The sequence below is a fragment of the Drosophila serrata genome, unplaced genomic scaffold (genome assembly GCF_035046125.1).
Source record: "Drosophila serrata isolate PLE 108 unplaced genomic scaffold, ASM3504612v1 contig_249, whole genome shotgun sequence".
Lineage (NCBI taxonomy): Eukaryota > Metazoa > Arthropoda > Insecta > Diptera > Drosophilidae > Drosophila > Drosophila serrata.
In genome coordinates, this window is record NW_028257147.1 from 1,956,037 (window position 1) to 1,965,152 (window position 9,116).

Here is a 9,116-nt window from a genome sequence, read left to right on the forward strand (position 1 = left end):
ATACTCAAAGAAAAATGTTTCTAAATGAAAATGACTGAAATTTTAATCCCATTCTTTGATTAGGTATTTTGTATATTTTTATGCCAATTTTTCCTAAAAATCAAATTGAAAAAAACACGTAACTAAGCCAAAAATGCATTGATTTCAATTCGGAAAGCGTTCCTAAGCTAGTTTTTATTGGGTTAATAAATCTGCATACTCAGTTTTTAATTTTACAAAATTGAATTTTTTGTTAATTTTCGACAATTTTAATGATGTAACCCTTATCATTTTTTGCAAAAATGGAAATATTTTTAAAAATTTTGATGTCTTCCAGACATGCCCAGTTCGACTCAGCTGTTGATGCTGATCAAGAATACATATGATTTATAGGGTCGGAAATGACTCCTTCACTGTTTTATAAGCTTCGGAGTAAAGTTATAATACCATATTTTATCTATTGCTACGCCAATTTTTGCTAAAAATCAAATTTTAAAAAATTCATAACAAAGCCAAGAAAACTTTAATTTTAATTCGGAAAGCTGTCCCGTGCTAGTTTTTATCACGTTAACAAATCTGCATACTCAAAGAAAAATGTTTCTAAATGAAAATGACTGAAATTTTAATCCCATTCTTTGAGTAGGTAATTTGTATATTTTTATGCCAATTTTTCCTAAAAATCAAATTGGAAAAAACACGTAACTAAGCCAAAAATGAATTGATTTCAATTCGGAAAGAGTTCCTATGCTTGTTTTTATTGGGTTAATAAATCTGCATACTCAGTTTTTAATTTTAGAAAATTGAATTTTTTGCCAATTTTCGACAATTTTAATGATGTAACCCCTTATCATTTTTTGCAAAAATGGAAATATTTTTAAAAATTTTGATGTCTTCCAGACATGCCCAGTTCGACTCAGCTGTTGATGCTGATCAAGAATACATATGATTTATAGGGTCGAAAATGAATCCTTCACTGTTTTATAAGCTTCGGAGTAAAGTTATAATACCATATTTTATCTATTGTTACGCCAATTTTTGCTAAAAATCAAATTTTAAAAAATTCATAACAAAGCCAAGAAAACTTTAATTTTAATTCGGAAAGCTGTCCAGTGCTAGTTTTTATCACGTTAACAAATCTGCATACTCAAAGAAAAATGTTTCTAAATGAAAATGACTGAAATTTTAATCCCATTCTTTGAGTAGGTATTTTTTAAATTTTTATGCCAATTTTTCCTAAAAATAAAATTGGAAAAAACCCAAAACTAAGCCAAAAATGCATTGATTTCAATTCGGAAAGCGTTCCTAAGCTAGTTTTTATTGGGTTAATAAATCTGCATACTCAGTTTTTAATCTTAGAAAATTGAATTTTTTGCCAATTTTCGACAATTTTAATGATGTAACCCCTTATCATTTTTTGCAAAAATGGAAATATTTTTAAAAATTTTGATGTCTTCCAGACATGCCCAGTTCGACTCAGCTGTTGATGCTGATCAAGAATACATATGATTTATAGGGTCGGAAATGACTCCTTCATTGTTTTATAAGCTTCGGAGTAAAGTTATAATACCATATTTTATCTATTGCTACGCCAATTTTTGCTAAAAATCAAATTTTAAAAAATTCATAACAAAGCCAAGAAAACTTTAATTTTAATTCGGAAAGCTGTCCCGTGCTAGTTTTTATCACGTTAACAAATCTGCATACTCAAAGAAAAATGTTTCTAAATGAAAATGACTGAAATTATAATCCCATTCTTTGAGTAGGTATTTTGTATATTTTTATGCCAATTTTTCCTAAAAATCAAATTGGAAAAAACACGTAACTAAGCCAAAAATGCATTGATTTCAATTCGGAAAGCGTTCCTAAGCTAGTTTTTATTGGGTTAATAAATCTGCATACTCAGTTTTTAATTTTAGAAAATTGAATTTTTTTGCCAATTTTCGACAATTTTAATGATGTAACCCCTTATCATTTTTTGCAAAAATGGAAATATTTTTAAAAATTTTGATGTCTTCCAGACATGCCCAGTTCGACTCAGCTGTTGATGCTGATCAAGAATACATATGATTTATAGGGTCGGAAATGACTCCTTCATTGTTTTATAAGCTTCGGAGTAAAGTTATAATACCATATTTTATCTATTGCTACGCCAATTTTTGCTAAAAATCAAATTTTAAAAAATTCATAACAAAGCCAAGAAAACTTTAATTTTAATTCGGAAAGCTGTCCCGTGCTAGTTTTTATCACGTTAACAAATCTGCATACTCAAAGAAAAATGTTTCTAAATGAAAATGACTGAAATTTTAATCCCATTCTTTGAGTAGGTATTTTGTATATTTTTATGCCAATTTTTCCTAAAAATCAAATTGGAAAAAACACGTAACTAAGCCAAAAATGCATTGATTTCAATTCGGAAAGCGTTCCTAAGCTAGTTTTTATTGGGTTAATAAATCTGCATACTCAGTTTTTAATTTTAGAAAATTGAATTTTTTTGCCAATTTTCGACAATTTTAATGATGTTAACCCCTTATCATTTTTTGCAAAAATGGAAATATTTTTAAAAATTTTGATGTCTTCCAGACATGCCCAGTTCGACTCAGCTGTTGATGCTGATCAAGAATACATATGATTTATAGGGTCGGAAATGACTCCTTCATTGTTTTATAAGCTTCGGAGTAAAGTTATAATACCATATTTTATCTATTGCTACGCCAATTTTTGCTAAAAATCAAATTTTAAAAAATTCATAACAAAGCCAAGAAAACTTTAATTTTAATTCGGAAAGCTGTCCCGTGCTAGTTTTTATCACGTTAACAAATCTGCATACTCAAAGAAAAATGTTTCTAAATGAAAATGACTGAAATTTTAATTCCATTCTTTGAGTAGGTATTTTGTATATTTTTATGCCAATTTTTCCTAAAAATCAAATTGGAAAAAACACGTAACTAAGCCAAAAATGAATTGATTTCAATTCGGAAAGAGTTCCTATGCTAGTTTTTATTGGGTTAATAAATCTGCATACTCAGTTTTTAATTTTAGAAAATTGAATTTTTTGCCAATTTTCGACAATTTTAATGATGTAACCCCTTATCATTTTTTGCAAAAATGGAAATATTTTTAAAAATTTTGATGTCTTCCAGACATGCCCAGTTCGACTCAGCTGTTGATGCTGATCAAGAATACATATGATTTATAGGGTCGGAAATGACTCCTTCACTGTTTTATAAGCTTCGGAGTAAAGTTATAATACCATATTTTATCTATTGCTACGCCAATTTTTGCTAAAAATAAAATTTTAAAAAATTCATAACAAAGCCAAGAAAACTTTAATTTTAATTCGGAAAGCTGTCCCGTGCTAGTTTTTATCACGTTAACAAATCTGCATACTCAAAGAAAAATGTTTCTAAATGAAAATGACTGAAATTTTAATTCCATTCTTTGAGTAGGTATTTTGTATATTTTTATGCCAATTTTTCCTAAAAATCAAATTGGAAAAAACACGTAACTAAGCCAAAAATGAATTGATTTCAATTCGGAAAGAGTTCCTATGCTAGTTTTTATTGGGTTAATAAATCTGCATACTCAGTTTTTAATTTTAGAAAATTGAATTTTTTGCCAATTTTCGACAATTTTAATGATGTAACCCCTTATCATTTTTTGCAAAAATGGAAATATTTTTAAAAATTTTGATGTCTTCCAGACATGCCCAGTTCGACTCAGCTGTTGATGCTGATCAAGAATACATATGATTTATAGGGTCGGAAATGACTCCTTCACTGTTTTATAAGCTTCGGATTAAAGTTATAATACCATATTTTATCTATTGCTACGCCAATTTTTGCTAAAAATAAAATTTTAAAAAATTCATAACAAAGCCAAGAAAACTTTAATTTTAATTCGGAAAGCTGTCCCGTGCTAGTTTTTATCACGTTAACAAATCTGCATACTCAAAGAAAAATGTTTCTAAATGAAAATGACTGAAATTATAATCCCATTCTTTGAGTAGGTATTTTTTAAATTTTTATGCCAATTTTTCCTAAAAATAAAATTGGAAAAAACCCAAAACTAAGCCAAAAATGCATTGATTTCAATTCGGAAAGCGTTCCTAAAATAGTTTTTATTGGGTTAATAAATCTGCATACTCAGTTTTTAATTTTAGAAAATTGAATTTTTTGCCAATTTTCGACAATTTTAATGATGTAACCCCTTATCATTTTTTGCAAAAATGGAAATATTTTTAAAAATTTTGATGTCTTCCAGACATGCCCAGTTCGACTCAGCTGTTGATGCTGATCAAGAATACATATGATTTATAGGATCGGAAATGACTCCTTCACTGTTTTATAAGCTTCGGAGTAAAGTTATAATACCATACTTTATCTATTGCTACGCCAATTTTTGCTAAAAATCAAATTTTAAAAAATTCATAACAAAGCCAAGAAAAGTTTAATTTAAATTCGGTAAGCTGTCCTGTGCTAGTTTTTATCACGTTAACAAATCTGCATACTCAAAGAAAAATGTTTCTAAATGAAAATGACTGAAATTTAAATCCCATTCTTTGATTAGGTATTTTGTATATTTTTATGCCAATTTTTCCTAAAAATCAAATTGGAAAAAACACGTAACTAAGCCAAAAATGAATTGATTTCAATTCGGAAAGAGTTCCTATGCTAGTTTTTATTGGGTTAATAAATCTGCATACTCAGTTTTTAATTTTAGAAAATTGAATTTTTTGCCAATTTTCGACAATTTTAATGACCCCTTATCATTTTTTGCAAAAATGGAAATATTTTTAAAAATTTTGATGTCTTCCAGACATGCCCAGTTCGACTCAGCTGTTGATGCTGATCAAGAATACATATGATTTACAGGGTCGAAAATGAATCCTTCACTGTTTTATAAGCTTCGGAGTAAAGTAAATATTTTTAAAAATTTTGATGTCTTCCAGACATGCCCAGATCGACTCAGCTGTTGATGCTGATCAAGAATACATATGATTTATAGGGTCGGAAATGACTCCTTCACTGTTTTATAAGCTTCGGAGTAAAGTTATAATACCATATTTTATCTATTGCTACGCCAATTTTTGCTAAAAATCAAATTTTAAAAAATTTATAACAAAGCCAAGAAAACTTTAATTTTAATTCGGAAAGCTGTCCCGTGCTAGTTTTTATCACGTTAACAAATCTGCATACTCAAAGAAAAATGTTTCTAAATGAAAATGACTGAAATTTTAATCCCATTCTTTGAGTAGGTATTTTGTATATTTTTATGCCAATTTTTCCTAAAAATCAAATTGGAAAAAACACGTAACTAAGCCAAAAATGCATTGATTTCAATTCGGAAAGCGTTCCTAAGCTAGTTTTTATTGGGTTAATAAATCTGCATACTCAGTTTTTAATTTTAGAAAATTGAATTTTTTGCCAATTTTCGACAATTTTAATGATGTAACACCCCTTATCATTTTTTGCAAAAATGGAAATATTTTTAAAAATTTTGATGTCTTCCAGACATGCCCAGATCGACTCAGCTGTTGATGCTGATCAAGAATACATATGATTTATAGGGTCGAAAATGAATCCTTCACTGTTTTATAAGCTTCGGAGTAAAGTTATAATACCATATTTTATCTATTGTTACGCCAATTTTTGCTAAAAATCAAATTTTAAAAAATTCATAAATAAGCCAAGAAAACTTTAATTTTAATTCGGAAAGCTGTCCCGTGCTAGTTTTTATCACGTTAACAAATCTGCATACTCAAAGAAAAATGTTTCTAAATGAAAATGACTGAAATTATAATCCCATTCTTTGAGTAGGTATTTTGTATATTTTTATGCCAATTTTTCCTAAAAATCAAATTGGAAAAAACACGTAACTAAGCCAAAAATTCATTGATTTCAATTCGGAAAGCGTTCCTAAGCTAGTTTTTATTGGGTTAATAAATCTGCATACTCAGTTTTTAATTTTAGAAAATTGAATTTTTTGCCAATTTTCGACAATTTTAATGATGTAACCCCTTATCATTTTTTGCAAAAATGGAAATATTTTTAAAAATTTTGATGTCTTCCAGACATGCCCAGATCGACTCAGCTGTTGATGCTGATCAAGAATACATATGATTTATAGGGTCGGAAATGACTCCTTCACTGTTTTATAAGCTTCGAAGTAAAGTTATAATACCATATTTTATCTATTGCTACGCCAATTTTTGCTAAAAATCAAATTTTAAAAAATTCATAACAAAGCCAAGAAAAGTTTAATTTAAATTCGGTAAGCTGTCCTGTGCTAGTTTTTATCACGTTAACAAATCTGCATACTCAAAGAAAAATGTTTCTAAATGAAAATGACTGAAATTTTAATCCCATTCTTTGATTAGGTATTTTGTATATTTTTATGCCAATTTTTCCTAAAAGTCAAATTGGAAAAACACGTAACTAAGCCAAAAATGCATTGATTTCAATTCGGAAAGCGTTCCTAAGCTAGTTTTTATTGGGTTAATAAATCTGCATACTCAGTTTTTAATTTTAGAAAATTGAATTTTTTGCCAATTTTCGACAATTTTAATGATGTAACCCCTTATCATTTTTTGCAAAAATGGAAATATTTTTAAAAATTTTGATGTCTTCCAGACATGCCCAGTTCGACTCAGCTGTTGATGCTGATCAAGAATACATATGATTTATAGGGTCGAAAATGAATCCTTCACTGTTTTATAAGCTTCGGAGTAAAGTTATAATACCATATTTTATCTATTGTTACGCCAATTTTTGCTAAAAATCAAATTTTAAAAAATTCATAACAAAGCCAAGAAAACTTTAATTTTAATTCGGAAAGCTGTCCCGTGCTAGTTTTTATCACGTTAACAAATCTGCATACTCAAAGAAAAATGTTTCTAAATGAAAATGACTGAAATTATAATCCCATTCTTTGAGTAGGTATTTTGTATATTTTTATGCCAATTTTTCCTAAAAATCAAATTGGAAAAAACACGTAACCAAGCCAAAAATGCATTGATTTCAATTCGGAAAGCGTTCCTAAGCTAGTTTTTATTGGGTTAATAAATCTGCATACTCAGTTTTTAATTTTAGAAAATTGAATTTTTTTGCCAATTTTCGACAATTTTAATGATGTAACCCCTTATCTTTTTTTGCAAAAATGGAAATATTTTTAAAAATTTTGATGTCTTCCAGACATGCCCAGATCGACTCAGCTGTTGATGCTGATCAAGAATACATATGATTTATAGGGTCGGAAATGACTCCTTCACTGTTTTATAAGCTTCGGAGTAAAGTTATAATACCATATTTTATCTATTGCTACGCCAATTTTTGCTAAAAATCAAATTTTAAAAAATTCATAACAAAGCCAAGAAAACTTTAATTTTAATTCGGTAAGCTGTCCCGTGCTAGTTTTTATCACGTTAACAAATCTGCATACTCAAAGAAAAATGTTTCTAAATGAAAATGACTGAAATTTTAATCCCATTCTTTGATTAGGTATTTTGTATATTTTTATGCCAATTTTTCCTAAAAATCAAATTGAAAAAAACACGTAACTAAGCCAAAAATGCATTGATTTCAATTCGGAAAGCGTTCCTAAGCTAGTTTTTATTGGGTTAATAAATCTGCATACTCAGTTTTTAATTTTAGAAAATTGAATTTTTTGCCAATTTTCGACAATTTTAATGATGTAACCCTTATCATTTTTTGCAAAAATGGAAATATTTTTAAAAATTTTGATGTCTTCCAGACATGCCCAGTTCGACTCAGCTGTTGATGCTGATCAAGAATACATATGATTTATAGGGTCGGAAATGACTCCTTCACTGTTTTATAAGCTTCGGAGTAAAGTTATAATACCATATTTTATCTATTGCTACGCCAATTTTTGCTAAAAATCAAATTTTAAAAAATTCATAACAAAGCCAAGAAAACTTTAATTTTAATTCGGAAAGCTGTCCCGTGCTAGTTTTTATCACGTTAACAAATCTGCATACTCAAAGAAAAATGTTTCTAAATGAAAATTACTGAAATTTTAATCCCATTCTTTGATTAGGTATTTTGTATATTTTTATACCAATTTTTCCTAAAAATCAAATTGGAAAAAACACGTAACTAATCCAAAAATGAATTGATTTCAATTCGGAAAGCGTTCCTAAGCTAGTTTTTATTGGGTTAATAAATCTGCATACTCAGTTTTTAATTTTAGAAAATTGAATTTTTTTGCCAATTTTCGACAATTTTAATGATGTAACCCCTTATCTTTTTTTGCAAAAATGGAAATATTTTTAAAAATTTTGATGTCTTCCAGACATGCCCAGATCGACTCAGCTGTTGATGCTGATCAAGAATACATATGATTTATAGGGTCGGAAATGACTCCTTCACTGTTTTATAAGCTTCGGAGTAAAGTTATAATACCATATTTTATCTATTGCTACGCCAATTTTTGCTAAAAATCAAATTTTAAAAAATTCATAACAAAGCCAAGAAAACTTTAATTTTAATTCGGTAAGCTGTCCCGTGCTAGTTTTTATCACGTTAACAAATCTGCATACTCAAAGAAAAATGTTTCTAAATGAAAATGACTGAAATTTTAATCCCATTCTTTGATTAGGTATTTTGTATATTTTTATGCCAATTTTTCCTAAAAATCAAATTGAAAAAAACACGTAACTAAGCCAAAAATGCATTGATTTCAATTCGGAAAGCGTTCCTAAGCTAGTTTTTATTGGGTTAATAAATCTGCATACTCAGTTTTTAATTTTACAAAATTGAATTTTTTGCCAATTTTCGACAATTTTAATGATGTAACCCTTATCATTTTTTGCAAAAATGGAAATATTTTTAAAAATTTTGATGTCTTCCAGACATGCCCAGTTCGACTCAGCTGTTGATGCTGATCAAGAATACATATGATTTATAGGGTCGGAAATGACTCCTTCACTGTTTTATAAGCTTCGGAGTAAAGTTATAATACCATATTTTATCTATTGCTACGCCAATTTTTGCTAAGAATCAAATTTTAAAAAATTCATAACAAAGCCAAGAAAACTTTAATTTTAATTCGGAAAGCTGTCCCGTGCTAGTTTTTATCACGTTAACAAATCTGCATACTCAAAGAAAAATGTTTCTAAA